Here is an 18,484-nt window from a genome sequence, read left to right as displayed (position 1 = left end):
CCCCCAGAGAGGGGGCCCAGAGAGCCAACACAGAGGAAGTTAAAAAGCAGCCCCAATTTTTCAAGTTCCAGAAACGGGGAGGGCTGGGCAGGGGAGGAGAAGCCCCCACTTTGGCCAAACCTGGTCCATTTAGAAAGGGGTGCAAAGAGACCCTCCTCTGCCAAGGGGCCGCCCTCCAACAATTCTGCTGGGGAGCCGAGCTCCACTGGGCGGAGAGGGGCTTCCTTCTGAGTAAGACTGAACAAGGCCGGGCTGAAAGGGGGCTGCTCAGACACGGAAGCTGCACAGCCTGCCCGGCTCCCCCGCCCCAGGCCGAGCAGCCGGGAATCTTTCCAGCAGGCAGATCGCCCCCTCTCCAGTTTCCCTCCCCCAGGCAGCCCCCGGGGCACCCTCTACAAAGGGTCTTAGAAACTGCGCTTCTTGCCCCTTCCCAGCTTTAAACGACGGGCTTCCAACTCACATCTTTGCCTCTCCCCTTGATGCAAAAATTGCAAAAATACAAAAGCATGCACGCAACGGGAGGGGAAAAGTTGGGGGGGGGGGACCCTCTGGGGGAGAGCATGCGTCAGCCTCAGCTGACTCGCGAGTAAGCTCATACCCCCCCGTGTCCTACCCCCCTACCCGCGCGACAACCAACTCGCGCGACAACCAACTCGTGAGCAACCACCACCACCCCGACCAGGCTGATGCCGCGATCCTCACTGACTCGCGAGTAGCCCCACGCGCAACCGCGCTATCGCCCTGCTCCCCTGCGTGCGCTCCAAAAAGAAATGGAAAAGTTTTCCTCCGACGTTTCCCACCCTGTTTGAAAAGCCGTTCTTCAGCAAGGGCGCCGCAGGATCGCAGCAAGGGCTCCTCGGAAGTAAAGTCCCACCCAACGACCAAGCACCCGGCCCCCCCGACAAAAAAAACTTTGCAAAAGTTCCAGGCGCGGGGAAAGGGCTGGGCGGCCCCTGAAGGCACCCGCCTACCTACCTCTCTCCCGGGGCAGGAATGGCCGCTTGCACCGGCCGGACCGCTGCGGGCTTGCGACCGAGGCTGCGGCTGGCTCCGTCCGGGACCCGACCGCTCTCGCTGCGCGCTCCCGAAGCCCGAAAGCAGGCGGGCGCCCGGGCTTTGCTCCAGCAGAGAGCGCCTGCGTGGAGAGGCCGGCGCTTGAAAGAGGAAAAGACGGGCGAGAAAACGGAGGCGGAGGGAGAGAAAGAAGGGAAAGCCCCGTCGAGGCCGCCTCCTTTTGCTCCTTCGGGCCTCGACGGGCTCCGTCACCGCCGCCTCGTGGCCGAGCGACGCCAGCGCAGCTCCCGGCGCCGCGCGCTTCCCTCCGGTCCTCATTAACAGGCAAGCAGATTCCCCTGGAGAGGCGCCTTAGAAACGTGCCAAATGATTTCATGGCCCCGGGATCCGCTGCTGGGGAAGGGCTTTATTTCTTCATCCTTTTCTCATCGAGTGTCTGCGCGGGGAGGAGCCACCCATTGCAAAGAAGAAGTGGGTCCTGGGCCAGGAATGCTGATGCTGGGATAGGACCTCTTTAGTCTGGAAAGATAGATCCAGAGGGGTTGCCCGGTTGGTCTATCTGTAGCAGTGGAAAAGAGCGAGAGTCCAGTGGCACCTGTAGGACTAACAAGATTCTTGGAAGGGTGTGGACTTTCGTGAGTCACAGCTCACTTCTTCTTAGCCTGGAAAGTCTTGCAGTATTTTTTAAAGGCATCTTAACTGTGCCTGACAGAGCAGGAGTTGTAACTCAGTGGGAGAGTGTCTGATTTGCAGAAGGCTAGGTAAAAGGACCATGCATCAGGATTTGAATCCAGTGGCCAACAAGATTTTCAGAGTATGAGCTTTGGAGAGTTGGAACTCTTTTCCTCAGATAGCATGCAGTGGGAGTGATGTGAAAGGTGTAGTGATTAAGAGCAGCAGGACTCTAATCTGGAGAGCCAGGCTTGATTCCCCACTCCTCCACTTGAAGTCAGCTGGGTGACCTTGGGTCAGTCACAGCTCTCTCAGAGCTCTCTCAGCCCCACCCACCTCGCAGGGTGATTGTCATAAGGATAATAATAACACACTTTGTAAACCTCTGTGAGTGGGTGTTTAGTTGTCCTGAAAGGTGATATATAAATTGAATGTTGTTGTGAGACCCTGGAGAACTGCTGCTAGTCTGAGTAGAAGCTACTGACCGTGGTGGACTGATTTGGTATATGACAGCTTCACATGAATTCAGGAGTCATTTAGCAGCATCTCTTGAAACCTTGGTCTCCAAGAAAGGACGTTGCTTCCACAAAAGCCATGTGAATGCCCAGCCAAGAATTTCAGCGACGTAACTGTAAAATTGGGGAGGGGGGAGTTCTGCATTCCCAAACAATTAGCAACCACTCTCTTGAACAGATTCAGTTTGGTGGAGTAGTTAAGAATGTGGGACTCTAACTTGCAGAAGGCCAGTTGAAAAGACCGTGCATCAGGATTTGAATCCAGCGGCGCCTTACTGGCCAGCAAGATTTTCAGGGTAAGTCCTTTGGAGAGTCAGAGATCTTTTCTTCAGATCACATGCAGTGGGCAATGTGAAAGGTGTAGCGGCTAAGAGTGGCAGGACTTGAATCTGGAGAGCCAGGTTTGATTCCTCACTCCTCCACTCGAAGCCAGCTGGGTGACCTTGGGTCAGTCACAGCTTCCCAGAGCTCTCTCAGCCCCACCCACCTCACAGGGTGGTTGTCATGAGGATAATAATAACATACTTTGTAAACCATTCTGAGTGCGAATTAAGTCATCCTGCAGGGCGGTATATAAATGATGAATATAAATGAATGATGTTGTTGTTAATCTACCACCTTTTGCAACCCGGAAAGAAGCGGTTTCTCAGAAAATTGCAGATCTTGAACCTAAATAACATTTTTTATAGATATCTGTCCCCTTGGTTATGCCTCATCATTTCCACCCAATGCATAACCTCCAACCTAAAATGTATTTTCATGGTGATTCTGATCAGGAAGTTTTACTTTACACAATGGGGAGTTGGCTTGTGGAACTCCCTGCCAAGAGATGTGATGATGATCACTGGCTTAAAAGAGAGTTGGACAGATTTGCAGATTAGTAGCCATGATGACAACTGAAAGGGACCTCTGGGTTCAGAGCCTCGGATTGTCAGAAGCTGGGGTGCAGTCAGCAGCAAAGGGCTGTTGTCCACAGGGCTTGTTTATGGGCTTCCCTGGGAGAAACTGACTGACTACTATTGGAAACAGGATACTGGGTTGGATGGACGATCACTCTGATCCAGTGAGCAAAGGTTCTGTTGAGGCTCCTCTGGGCAATAAGAAATGGCACATCTCCCTCTTGTGGTGCAGAATAACATTGCATGTAGTAAATTAATATTAATCCGCAAAAAACAAAAGATCTTCCCTGGGTTACATGAAACCCTAAAGTTCAGGTTGCCGCCTGACCTGGCAAAAGTGGGTAATGCAGCTCTAAGGGGTGCATGGATAAAGAATCAAGAGTGCAGTCATGGACCATTTCCCGTATGCACATCCTGCAATGTGTCACAAATGAAAACGGGGACACTTTATTAAAGTTTGTTTTTATTTAAACGGACAATACACAAATAACAAAAGTTAACAAAATAAATAACAATAAATAATAATAACGTAAATAAAACTTAACAAAATAACAAAACTGAACAGAACTTTAATAACACCAAAAAAAGAAAAGAAAATGGGGACACATTTGAGTGTATTTGTTACACTCCTTGTTAGGGGGGAAGAGTCACAGCTAAGGTTGCCCACTGTGCAGGGGGGGAAATCCTGTCTTTTTAATAGAGGTTTCATATGCAAAAATATGCAGTTGATGCCTTTTATGCCACGGAGCCAAATAACATCACACGGCCTGCCTGAGGAGGTTAGGAGAGCCCCCACCCTCCTGGCTTTCCGCAAACAATGCAAAACTGAATTATTCAAAAAGGCCTTTTTCCTCAGCTAAGAGGGTGGTATTGTAGGAAAGGGATCCCAGATGTTTCACTAATGAGTTAGGAACCATAGATTTCACCATTATGTTGCTTTAAATATGTACTCCTATATCCTACCTGTGCTTTATGTTGTTCAATGTAAGTCCTAGAACTGATTATGTTCTGTTTCAGCAATTCCTCAACCCCGTACTGGATCCTTGCTAATACTGTATCTTTGTAAACTTATATTCTTTTACCCCATGACATTGGTTTATGGAAATGTTCTTGACACTGTATGGAAATGCCTGCCCTTGTCCTTGCCACTAATCGTACTAATCTCACACTATGTAATCCGCCTTGAGTCTCAGTGAGAAAGGCGGAAGATCGATCGATCGATCGATCGATAGATCGATCGATCGATCGATCGATCGATCGATCGATCGATCGATCGATCGATAGATAGATAGATAGATAGATAGATAGATAGATAGATAGATAGATAGATAGATAGATATTAAAGGGCTGGTTTAAAAGTTGGCAAACCTAATCCCAGTATGAGCCCCTGCCCGACAAAGTTATTTTAGGATGCTGAAGGCTTTCCTCCACCAGTCTTAAATTTACTCATACGTCTTCTGCAAACATTAATAACTGAACAGGTAGCTACCTGCATTGGAGATTTCAAGCAACCTTATAAAAGTCTGGTTTTCTGCAGAGTAGATTCTGCCAGGCAGCGGCTCCTCAGGGTTTCAGGCCGATGAAGATCTTTCCTGGAACTGTTGCATGAAATCCTTTAACAGTACATGCCAGAGGTTGAACCAAAAGCTTTTTGCATGCTGGAATTGTTTCTGAAACAAAAATATAGCACACGCAACCCCATGAACTGCTAAAACCTCTGGGCAAAACTTTTGTATTTCTCTCAGGAAATACAAAGTCATCATTCGTGCACAGCTGACCACACAGTTGCTCAAAGCCTTCCTCCTGTGCCCACAGGGGAAAAATCTAATCAAAACCCCAAAGCGTCTGCTTGCAGCTTCAGGGGGGAGGTTTATCATAACTCATGTGGTCTCCCCTAACCCTCTCCCCACATCTGTAACAGGAAGACGATGACACTGGCCTACATCACCAGATTGTTGTAAGACGCCCCCAGCCTAGAGACACCCCTTCTGAGTTGTGATTTGGAGGGATATTATTGATGGACAACTGTACAGGATTGTCATAAACCATGAGCAGCTGGCCTCTCCTCTTCCCATCTGCAGTGCGGAAATAATTTCCCAATGGACAAAAATGCAGGGCTGTTGTAATTCACTCTCTCGGCTTCAACGCTTTCTCATCTATCTGCAATACATAAATATATTACAGGGCTTGTGCTAACAATACCAAATTATACAGAGCTTATATAAGCCATGCTCTAATTTTCTTTAATTATCTATATCCCCATCTCATCTGATAGGAGCATAATTTCAGGTTCAGCCCTTCCTTCCTCATATAGAGATAGCCGTACAGGACGGTTGAGTTATCTTAATGCAGAAAGCGTTTTTAGGGCAATGTTTTTCCAAAAAAATTCAAGCTTCAACATTCACACTTATTTTCCGCACAAGAAGGCTTACATTCAAAAAATGCATGTGCAGCTGTTTTGACATGTTTTGGTGAACGGGGACAGGAGAACATTTTGTACCAAATCCTGACACTGATAAAAAGTTCTGGATTTCTACGACTGGGGCATTAAAACAGCCTTGGCACAAGCTGGACTGAGTGGACCCAAGGGGAAAAAAACCTGTCCCTTTAACAGAAGTTTAATGTACGGAAACTGAGTTGAAGTTTTTCATTGACATGGAAGATCACACTATTAAAGGCTACTATTAAATAGCTAGAAGGATGAGTTTAATAACTTGTTATTTCTGATGTTTTTGAATAACAACAGCATAACTTTTGGTTGGTTATTTTATCAGAAATTAAAAGATCCCAGACCTCTGATATCCATTGTCTGATGGTGGGTATACAGTCACTTTTCCATTTTTGAGCTATGGTCGTCTTAGCTGCTGTCAGCATTATTGAGATGAGATCTATCCTATAGACAGGTACCTTAGTTTTGTGGCATAGGCTCAGTAGTATAGCTTCTGGTTTGTGACTTATTGTATGGCCTACAGGACAAGTCTAAAAGTGGGCAGCCCTAGGGGATGTCAGCAGCACCATGGTGTTTGCCCATCGGGGACCTTGCCAGTGACCCCGCAAGGTGCCCCCCACCAGGAACATCCAGGTCAATAACAGGGCCAGTTCACCCTTGTCTCCTGTGGCTAGTTCTTGTCACTTTTACCACCCTAATGAGAAAAAGGGGAGCCTTTAAAAAGAACCAGGAAATCCGGTCTGCAAACCGAAGGACTGCCGTCTCTAGCATTTTCTTGCAGCTATGCTGCGAACAGCGTGGATTTTACCAACCCCTCTGACCCCCACAATCTGTGCAAGGGGGCCCTCTAGTGGTCCTCCTCAGTCTTTGTATGCTTCTGTAGAGATGTTCTCCGGCCAAAGCCTTTGACAGAACTTGTGCAAGTTTGTCTGGATGAAAAACGAGCGAAGGGATGCTCTGTTTCTAAAGATGTGCCACGGAGTGATTAGAGCGGTGGAACTCGCTCAATAGCTCAGGAGCCACGTGTGGCTCTTTGACAAGCTGCCTGTGGATCTTCTGAGCATCGTTTCCCAATGTGGCACCTGCCCCATGTTTCAGGAAAGCAGGCAAGGGCCATGCCTGGTGGAGCTTGTGATTCCCACCTTTAAACAGCCACCGCAGGAGAAACAGGTAACCTACAGTCTTTCTTGAGATGCAGGTCTTACGCCAGGAATGTGGCTTTTTTGGTTGATGGCTGCTGCAAAGGCGGTTCTCTGTGAGCCACAGAGTGAGAACGACTGCATTAGAGCATCTGCTTTGCGCGCAGAAGTTCTCCAGGCTCTCAAGGACCACATGATAGAAATGGCCTTTCCCCGACTGGGATCCGGGCGTGTCAAGGGCAGCAAATGAAACAATTGTGAGCCACAGGTCTGACTCAATATAAAGCCCTTTCTAAGTCCAAGCCTGTTCAGAGCGCCACAGGTAGATGGCTATAGTAACCCTATACTGAGGGCAAAATCCATGCCTTCTACCACTGGTGCAAATGTGCCTTCCAACCCAGCCAAGAGGGAAAAGGCAACAGGACACCCCAAAGCATGACATTTCAAATGGTGACCTTTTTTGGAGGGGGGGTGACAACAGGACCAAGTCCCACCCCTCTCCTCATCCCACACTACCCATTGGGGGATAAGATAAACCCCTGCCACAGGTTAGATCTGTGATGCGGCAGTCCCTTCACACATGCAAGTCAGCATGGGACATTGCAAGCAGGCATGTGACAAACATGCATATGTGAACCAGCCCCCAAACCAACTTCCGTGTCCAGTCATGAGCAATCCTGCCTTGTGATCAGAAAGGGCAGAGACCGTTGTGTTTGTGCAACTCTTCTTGCAGCGGTGTAACATGGGTTGCGAGCGCCCGGGACAACCCTTGGCAGGAGGTGGTGCCTGTGGCACCATGCGCGTGCTCCTGGACCCCATGTGATAACATCACTTCCAGGAAGTGACGGCATTGCACAGGGCATGGCCGCCCCTGCGAGCGCTCCCCTGATTCAGCTCCCCACCGCCGCTCACCGCAGCCACTGCCGCCTGCTCGGCGCGCTCCACAGCCAGCAGCCACGGTGAGCCAGCTTGGCACAGCAGGCAGCCAGAGCAGCGTGGGTGGCCTCCCGGCTCCCATGGACATAGTGCAGACTCTCCTTGGTAGCCGGCACCTTCTAATAATTTTGTGCCCAGGGCAGCCGCCCCTATGCCCCCCCCCCATGCTACGCCACCGTCTTCTCGTATGACTGCCTAACGGAGCTCCTGCAGGCAGTGAAATCCCTACCCTTCTAGTGGGCAGAACTTGCCATTGGCTCCTGCTGTAGGCCAAAGAGTCAAACACAGATGGATGCTGACTGTTAATATCGGTTGATTTACGAAGTGCAACAGCTTTCTCACTTTTTTATAACTTTTAGGAGAGAACAGGAAGCAGGTGGCAGCTGCAGCCGCATGTTTCCACAACACATTTGTACGAACGTGCGCATCTCGGGCTAACGCAAGCACACATCTGCCTATTTATTTGTGTTACACATCACTATATATACAACCCACCTCCCACCTCTACAAGACAGCTTTTTAGACACCGTCACCCAAAATGGCAGGTTTCCATCCGTGTGCTTTAAAGTTTTTAAAATAACAGTGGAGGAAGACGCAAGGGGAAACCAGTGTATATGCCTCCAGACCTCCCAGTGCGTTGGCTGCCTGGCCTCCTGTCCCAGAGGGGTATGTTTACACATTGTTGAGAGAAAGAGAGAGAGAGAGATTCCTGTCCAGATGCAAAAACTGGAAGGGAAATTCTTTTAGAACAAAACTCGCAGGAAGTGAGGGAATCTTAGAGCTTGCTGTTTACAAGATGCGCTTTAAATACATTTCGCACCGTCAGTTTTCACTTCCTCTTGCAAACTTTCAGTATGAATCCAGAAGCTGGCTGCTGGCATGGAGGCGGGTTGTGGAAAGACCAGGGCCTGTGCTTCGCATCTGAAAGCTGCCGTTTAAGGGCTGTGAGGCAGAGATACACCTTACTTCTAGATACAATTCTGTTTTCCTGGCAGCAGTCACCCCCTTCATGACAACAAAGTTGAATGCCAATCGCTGATGCTTAAAGTTCTCCACTGGCTTCCAAAGCGAATAGAGATAATTGCTTCTTCCACACCCATATTACAAAAACTGAGAAAGGTGATGCGCAACAGATTTAGACAGATAAAAGGAAGTACTTCTTCACTCAATGAGCAATGAATGTGGAATTCTTTGCTACTGGATGTACTGATGAGCACAGGCAGCCTGAAAGGGGGGTTAGATTTGTAGAAGAGAGGTCCATCTACACCTCTAGCCATGACCAGCAAAGGGCACCTCTATATTCAGAGGCAGTAAACCTCTGGATGTAAGTTCTAGGAGGGAACATCAAACCTTGGCCTCTAAGGCCTATTTACTTGGCCCTCTAGGGTGATTGGTTGGTGATGTGTGAGACAAGACGCTAGACACAATCGGCTGTGGCATACTCAGCAAACCTATTATGTCCTTTACATTCAGTTTGCTTCCAGCTGCAATTCAAAAGTTTGATTTGGGCCCATAATGATGATGATGACGACGACGACAACAACAACAACAACATTCGATGTATATACCGCCCTTCAGGACAACTTAATGCCCACTCAGAGCAGTTTACAAAGTATGCCATTATTATCCCCACAACAAAACACCCTGTGAGGTGGGTGCGGCTGAGAGAGCTCTGAGAGAGCTGTGACTGACCCAAGGTCACCCAGCTGGCTTCAAGTGGAGGAGTAAGGAATCAAACCCAGCTCTCCAGATTAGAGTCCCACTACACCAAACTGGCTCTCAATTAGACATGGGCACGAAGCAAAAAAATTTAACGAACCAACGGTGCCACCGATAAACCCGAACTAACGAAACGAAATGAACATTTCCCGCTGACAAACCGGTTTGAGGTTCGTGGTTCATGGGCATCGGAATGGCCCCTGTTGGACTTAGAGAGCCCATATTCCCAGGGAGCGTTTAGCAGGCTCTCCTCCAGCCAGCACCCAGGTTTGGTCAAGATTGCAATAGGGATCTTGGAGTTATACCCTCTCCAATCCGAGGCCCCCAGGAAACTCCCATTCGATACAATTAGAGCCACCAGTTGTCATTGGCCCAGTGTACAAGGGGTTGGCCGTCAGAACTGCCTATCAGGGTTTGCAGGGATGAGAATGGAGTGCCCATGGCTACAGAACACCCCCTTTCCCCCTCCCTCCCCCCGGGTGTCTTCTTCCATGTAACCAATTGTAACCAATTTGCAGCTCCATGGTTGGAAGGAAGACCTGCCGATCAAGGTAAGCTGGGCTTCAATTCGGGTTTCCAGGGCGACGGAAGGAGTGCAGACAGAGTTCAGGCATTCCCCCAGCTCCGTTTCCAAGGGAATTGATTGATGGTGCCTGACTGTCTGGCTTCATGAATCACGGGCAAACACAACAAACCGGGCTTTCCAACAAACGCTGGTTCATTGGCCATGGACCCTCATGAACCACCGGTTCGCGAACAGATGATCAGGCGGTTCGTGGGTTCATCTTAACTATAGGCTAACATTAGATTGCACAGTTCCCCATTTTGCCCTGGATATTTAAGAACAGGAACAGCCCTGTTCAGGTCCAACCATCCCTCAAGCTCATAGGAAATTTTGCAACAGCAACCCCCATTTGAGTATTATTCAGCTGTGAAAATAGTCCACAGACAAAGAGGCTATTGGGAGAGCCTTCAGGAAGTCTCAAAACCCAAAGCCTGAGTTCCCTCTGCTTTGAAACAGCATTTTTACCCTTTCTGGCCACTGGGTCAAGGCGATAAACCGGGTATTTTTAGGCCATGTTTGTTTATTGGTTGTATTTTTAAGTCACAGCCACACAATCCCTCAAGTCTGATTTCCTCTCCCATTGAAAGCAGTGTTGATCTTGGCTTGGAATTGTGTGGCACGACAAACCCAATTTGTATTGGCTCAGACCGAAAGCTGTGCACTCACCAGGAAAGACTGACTGCCCTACAGCATTCCTTGGGGTGGGATGGGGGAAAGTGTACACTTACAATACCTTCATACTCCCCCAAGGGTCACTGCCAGAACCCCTTCTCCACTATTACATTCATGGCGATTGGATGTGGTACTTTCAGAAGTTGCAATAAAGTATACATAAGAAATAAATTTTAAAAATGATTTTTAAAGTGTTTTATTGATGATGTGTGTATTTTCAGATATTGCAAGCCCACCATGAAATCCCTTCAGGGCACAGAGAGAAAAAATCTCTCTTATAATTAGCCAATTGGTCGCTGATTCTTGCACCAGCATGGCACCTGTTGATAATAATATCAGCAGTAGTCTTACGTTAGATTTGCAACCTATAGACCTTAGAGTTGCCAATCTTCAGGCAGAGGGCTGGGAGTCTCCCAGAATTACCACTGCCTTTCAGACTAACTTACCCTGGAGGAAATGGCAAATTCAGAGGATAGACTCTATGGTAGTCCATTGAGTCTAGAAGAAATGTTAGTCCTAGAGTGACACCACAACACTCTGTAAACTCCACCCTGCACAGGCACCACTCCCAAATATCCAGAAACTTTCCGAGCTGGAATTGGCAACCCTACACCCTCAAGCCCAGTGTAATTGTCAGGCTGTGTGGGCTGTACACAGTACTTGTGCATAGGAATTTCCATACATGCCACAGAGATTTACTCGCAGAGACTTTAGGGACAGACAGTGAACAGACTAGCAGCTCATGCTCAGACTTCTAAGTAACTCTTCACAATCAGAAACAAGGCCAAAACAGTGATGTATTAGAGGCTGGGAACAGTTGATGGGTGGAGGGTGGGTAGGTTTGCCAGCCTCCAGGTAGTGGCTGGAGATCTCCCAGAATTGCAACTGGTCTCCAGGCCACAGACATCAGTTCACCTGGAGAAAATGGCTACTTTGGGGGGTGGAGGGTGGATTCTATGGAATTATGCCATGCCAAGGTCCTTTCCCTCCCCAAACCCCACTTTCTCTAGGTTTCACCCCCCAGATCTCCAGGAATTTCCCAACTTGGAGCTGGCAACCCTCGGGGTGGGCTTTGCTGATTCTGAGGTGGTATCGTTAATGCAGAGACCGTGACAGCTCCAAATGGGAGATGCAGGATCACACCTCTGAACGCTCTCCTGTGCATTTCATTTTTTAAAAAAAACCCCACTTCTCTCCAAGGCCAAAACAAGAACCAGCCACAGCAGGGAACGGACAAGGCTTAAGAAATCGCTTGCTGTACTCGTTCTTTACTAGCAGGCAGTTGTTCAAGGGGGCTACAAAAAAGGCACTTTAACAACTCAGGATTCTTCCCCCGTATTCCAGACAGCCTGCAGGCTAAAATCGTTCACAAAAAGAACATGAAGAAACAGGGAAGACTGTCAGCCTTCGCCACGGGTTAGCCCCAGTGCCTGCTATTCAGAGGTGTTCTGCTTCTGGACACAGAGATTCTCTTGAGCCAAAGTGACTAACCGCCTTCAGTAGACCGGCCCTGCCTGAATCTATTGAACCCCCCCTTTCAAGCTAGTGGCCGTATCCACATCTTCTGGTCATAAATCTCACAAATTAATTACCAGTTTGGTGAAAAGAAAAGTACTTCCTTTGTGTCTGGCTTGGCTCCGTGGCCCGCCCATTTTAAGAGATTGATCCTCTGCAGCATTGAAACTCCCTTCCCTCGATAACTGTAGTCAGATCCAGGCTCCTGAAACTTCAGCAGCTCTGTGGAATGATTAAGAGTGTCGAACTAAGATCTGGGAGATGGTTCAAATCCCCAACTGCGCCCAGGAAGCTAGCTGTGTGATCTGAGGCTCACCACTAACCCGCCCCGCAGGGTTGTTGTTTTGAGGATATAACGGAATGAGGGTCATGATTGGAGAGAAGAAGCGGAATGGGAAAAAACATCTAAATAAAATAATACTAATAATACAAGGAACACAGAGAAAGAAACTCTCCTGGATGGCTATTCTCCATAACCATTGCTAACTTGCCCCCCACACATACACACGGTTCAAGCAGAGCCCTTCTGGCTCAAAAGGTGCCTTTTGAAACAGGTTGAAAGCCAGAAGTTTAGAAGCTAGCACGACTGCTTCCTAGCCCTGATTCAGGCTCTCTCAGCAAGCTGTGTGTCTTCCTTATAAGGGAAAACTCCCTGCCGGTGGTTTGTGGCTTGACTATTAACCAGCTGGGGGATTTTGCTGTTTAGCAAAAGCACAGCACTTAGCAATCCTCCTGCTCTGGGCTAGGAACAGCTTCGTAAAACAGATTGCAGTGGTATGAAGCCACAGGGGGTGGAGAGAAGGGCTAGTTGGAGACACCAGCAGGTTGTGAAAGGTCCCTGCACAGAACTCTTCAGCTGCTAGAAATGCCTGTTGCACGCTCATTTCCAAGTTCCTCCCCTGCATCTCTCTTCCAATGTTTCAAAGTTGGTTTCCTGGGACACGGAAAGCCTAAAGGAAACCTGTGTGGCAGGCGTTTGAGTGGTCCAGTGCTGAGCGGAACAGGATCCCTGATCAGCTCGCGTCTATCCTGTGCAGACAAACTTATCCGCATGTTCATTCACCATTTGGGAATGGAGAGGGCAAGAGCATGCCGGCCCCATCCCTCACAATTGCCGAGTTGTCTGTATGATGCAAATGGGCAAAGCGATTGCATGCACACCCTCTCTCTGCAGTCAGCATTATGAAGAGCGGGCATACATGTGGGCACTTCCTGAACATATTACCACTATGCAGACATCTTGGCCATCACAGAGCGGCAAGGGCTAGCACCCATGGGCCCTCTCCCTCCCCAGCAAGCAGGTGGGTCGCCTACACAGAGCTACAAGCAAATGCAGCAAGATCAATTTTGAACACATTCGATGTGACATTTGCGGCTTCCCTAATTTACATCTAGCTGAGACAGTCACGTCCAGATACAGTTGCCAACCTCCAGATGGGGCCTGGAAATCACTTGGAATAAAAACTCATCTCCAGACTACAGAGATCAGTTCCCCTGGAGAAAATGGCTGTTTTGGAGTGTGTGTTCTATGGCATTATACCCTGCTAAGGTCACCCCTCACAAAACCACGCCCTCTCTAGGCTCCACCCCCAAATCTCCAGGAATTTCCCAATCTGAAACTGGCAACGGTCTGGAGAAGACCGTGGCCTCCTTTCTCTGGAGTTGTTTGCAGCCTCTCTCACATGAGTATGCCCTTCTCAAGGACTAGGATAACGGTATCGCCAGATAATCATTCAAGGAAATAAAAACAGAACTTCTAACACCAAACAAGAGAATGAAGAGACACAGAAAAATCTTGTTAAATAGAATCTTTAAAGTTTCTCAGGAGTTTAAGGGCCCAGGCATTTTCAGTATTTGTGCCAAACTATAAAGTTGTCTGGAAAGAACATTTTGGACAACCTGGCTCTTTGGCACCTGATGACTCAACCCATCATCTATCGCTGGAAAAAAACCCAGAGATTAAGTTATCCGTTTTTTACAAGACATCCATAGAAAAGATCTTTAAGTTATTGTTATTCTAGGTTATATTATATATAGCTCTAGTTTGAAAAACAATAATAAAAATGCGACATTGACTTCCTTGTTAAGGACAGACAATTCCTTCAGTGTAACAGCAATATAGACTGATACCGCAAGCAAGGTGAACAGAAATTTCCTTCATGCTTAGCTAAACACCTATGGGCCAGTTCACACTTCATGTGGCAGCAATCCCAAATTTGCAGCCAAGTATATGCAAGAGAGACAGTCAATCCTAAAGAGTCCAGTAGCACCTTTAAGACTAAACAACTTTACTGTAGCATAAGCTTTCAAGAACCACAGCTCTCTTTGTCAGATGAAGAGAGCTGTGGTTCTCGAAAGCTTATGCTACAGTAAAGTTGGTTAGTCTTAAAGGTGCTACTGGACTCTTTTCGATTTTGCGACTACAGACTAACACGGCTAACTCCTTTGGGTCTACAGTCAATCCAGACTCCCTGATAAGATGATCTATGTGGTTTGGGTTCACAAATGCAAAACTTGGACTTCATAAACACAGAGGTGTCCCAGCTTCTAAACTGCAGCAGGGTTTGGGGGAGGGGAGCATAACATTGTCCTCTAATCCTCCACTTTTGAGACTTCCTCTGCTCTCAGTACACCCCCCCTCAAATCTGGTTTGGTATGATCTTTCCAGAAAAAATGGCAGCGTGAGCATGTCAACAAGCCATTTGGAAAAGAAGATGCCCATTTTTAAGGTCTCAGCCACACTGGCACCATTTTCCTTCTGCCTGCTACTTTCCCCACCATACCACCAGCTATCTCTGCAATAAAAAGGGCTAGAGACTTTTTTCCAGAAGCTGGGGATTTAGAAGAACTAGGAAATTGTAGAGCCAGTGTGGTGCAGTGGTTAGAGTGTCAGTGTAGGATCTGGAAAAGCCAGGTTCAAATCCCTGCTCTGCATGAAGTTGCTAGGTGACCTTGGGCCAGTCACAGACACTCAGCCTAACCTACCTCGCAGGGTTGTTGTGAGGGGAGAATGTTGTCAGTCACTTTGGATCCCCATGGGGTATAAATGAAGTAAAAATAAATTTTAAAATAATGTTATTGTGCTATAATGCAATGGAATTTTTTTTTTTAATCCAGTGGCACGATGGGGAAAAACACAAGGAAAATGATGGCTTATAGAAGATGAGCAAAAAAAAATCTCATGCAGTTGCTTGTGCAAATGTCTGCATTCACCATGGCAGTGATGGTGAAATGGAGAATCTTTGCTGTACGGATGCAGTCTTTATCCTTCATGACTGGCAGCAGAATGTACATAACTTACTCTACTAATAAAGCTTTACCCTTTAGGCAAGTTCTATTGGGGATGCTCAGATCTGCAGTAGTCCGCCAACATGGGAGAATCCCCACTTGACACTGCGGTCCTCAGCAGTGGAACACGCATGTGTGAACTGCCCCTCTCTTTTGCAAACCCATATTTTTTGCATTTCCCACTCTGTACTTTTTGATGTATGTGCAAACCACCTTTTTTTAAAAAAAAGGAATGCAAGAAGCAGTCCTAAAAATTAATACCTATCATCCTATATTTAAGTTGCAAGTGCAAAACAGATCACATATGAGAGAAGATCCCTGCTTTGATTTAACCATCCTCCAAGTTCAGGGCAATACACTCCATTGACAATGAGTCACGTGGTCAGAACAGGGCCGTTTCCACACGGCTTACCTTATTCTGCAAAATAGCGAAATCTCGCGAGAAGACGCTGTTATCGCATCTTCTCGCGCAATAACAGCATCTTCTCATGTGATAACAGCGTCTTCTCGCAAGATTTCGCGTGAGATTTCGCTATTTTGCAGAATAAGGTAAGCCATGTGGAAACGGCCCAGATAGGCTCACAGTTACCCAGCACACCAAGTACTTACAAAATGGAAGCGGGGAAAAAATACAAACTTGAGCAGACAGAAAGGGCTTATCAACTGTTTAGGAAAAATTTCCTCGTCCTTCAGAAGCATTCGTGGCTGTTCAGAAGAAGAGTTTAAAAAGATACAGGCCACAGTTTTAAGATTGGGATCAGATATGAAAGGATGCAGAAAGAACAAATTCCATCTTAAGGAAAATTATCATCTGCAGTCTGACTCCAGAGGGGCGGGTCCCACTTGCTTCACCCCCACCAAATTGTCCCAGGACGCTCAATTCAGTTTGCAAGCAGAGCACATTGAAAAGCGCTGCTCCGAAGAAGATGCACAAAGATAGACAAGTTCTAACTGGGAGATGTAACGAATCTCTTCCAGCTCATTTGCATGTCCAAATGGAGTTGCCAGCAAATACTGGGAGAATTCTGGGGCAATGCTTGGGGTGGGTGGAGTTTTGAGGGAATGGGAATCCACATCCAGGTAATGTTTTAGGAATTTCCCCGTAGAGATTGGGGAAATTCCTCAAGCAGCAAGGAGGATGCAACATTGCAGGGCACCCCCATCTGCACCATTCTCCCTCCTCCCCATTTTATTCTCCCACTCCCCAAATAATTGCCAAAGTGGGGGCAGAAGGCTGGCCACGGCCACCAGGCAAATGGTAAGCCCAGGGCTTATTTCGAGAGGGAACACACAGGAACACAGTTCCGGCAGTTCCCCAAAGAGGTCACATGTCAGATGGCCCCGCCCACCTGACTCTTGGCCATTTTGGGCCCTTCAGCCTGGATTGGGGCCGAAACGGCCTGGATCGGGCATCTGATGGGTGGTGGATCACTCTCCTGCTCAGCAGCAGCCCGATCCTGACCATGTTGGGCCCCTTTGGGGCCATTTTCAGCCCCCTTTTTGCCATTTTGGGCCCAATTTCTGCCTCGAATGGCCAGAATTGGGTCCAAAACAGCTAGGATAGGTGATGTCAGGGGGTGTGACATATGCAAATCAGTCATGCCAATGACACACTTCCGGTGATGGCAAAGGGTGTGGCATATGCTAATGAGCTATGCTAATGAGCTATGCTAATGAGTTCCTCCGGCTCTTTCTCTACGAAATGACCCCTGGGTAAGCCTATGTGCAAGTCACTTCTGGATGGTCCTCAGGTGGAAAGCAGGCTTGTGCAACCACTGGGAGGACCTGGTTGTTCACATAAATGGGGCAATATGCAAGACCTGCATTGTACTAAGCCACGTGAAGGGAAGACTTCAGCTCTCCAACAGGTAGCCCATGGAGATGCCGGCACCCTCCCAGGCCATACCTTATTTATCGGACCTTGGCAAGAATGACTGGTCTGCCAGGAGCCTCATCTAAAAACACAGCCCTTATAAATAAAGATTATGAGTCCACAAAAACTTTTACCAGCTCACCTGCAAGCACTGACCTGTATTTGCAGTGCACTGACCACCTCAGAAGGGACCAGGGTTGAGAATCAACTTTTTTTCCAATTCACAAAGTCTCCCCTGCCTGCATACAGTTCTGACTTGCCCTAGGTGACCAGGCGAGTGGCCATTTTCGTTTCAGACACTCATATTATTGTCAGAGTAGGTTACATTAAAAGAGCTAGACTGTTCCGCAAAGCAAGATAGAACGGGAGCATGGGGAAATGCAGCCCCAAGGCACTTAGTCAAAATTTTCAGGATCTCCAGAATTCCAGCTTCCACTTAAACAAAGAAAGATTCTAGCCCTCAAAGAGGCAGATGCACTACGACGTACCCCCACCACGACCACCTCTCCTTCTACAAGGGCTAAGAGAATAACTTCTTTCATTTTCTTCCTTTGGTTCCTTGACTTGTCAGGCTACTGGCCTGATGAACTTGGCAAGAGCACAGGCAGAGCTACACGAAACAGAGCGCTGGGGGCAAAATGAGGTCTAGTAAGCATAGCATGCTGTATGGCTCCCCCTTGATTTGCCAACACGAAGGCCAAATGATAGATTGTGAGAACCCAAGATGAGTGGTAATGTAACCACCAGTGGGTGAGATGATCCTTCACGCCATTCTCCAAGGGGGGTTCGGAGAACACCAGTTACCTTCGCAGAGCAGTTAAAGGGCAGTTTTTCGCACCTAGCTTGGATTTGCAAACGTTGATTCCTAATTACCGATTTAACAATGCGGTGCTCACTCTGTATTTTGAGGGTATCTGAATTTTAAAAGAGGCACAGGGTTAACCATTAGCCTCCCAAATCTGCAAGACTGATCAGACCCAAGGTTTCATGAAAGAGTGCTCTGTTTGGGGAAGGGGCTATTCTAGTGTGGAGAATCCCGGAAGTGAAAGGGGTTCATTTCATGGGTATAAAATCACGGGAAGTGGGTGCCAAGGTGCATGAATTTTGCAAGAGTCTCCAGCAATAGCCACAGGCGCAGCACTGATGTATGCCTAACTGGCAATGCAATGTGTGTGGAGGGGGACAGGAGGTGCATACTTCCCATCCATGCAGCTTCTAATGGTTGTGC

The sequence above is a fragment of the Eublepharis macularius genome, chromosome 18 (assembly GCF_028583425.1).
Source record: "Eublepharis macularius isolate TG4126 chromosome 18, MPM_Emac_v1.0, whole genome shotgun sequence".
Classification (NCBI taxonomy): Eukaryota; Metazoa; Chordata; class Lepidosauria; order Squamata; family Eublepharidae; genus Eublepharis; species Eublepharis macularius.
Note: the sequence above shows the minus strand (reverse complement) of the source record.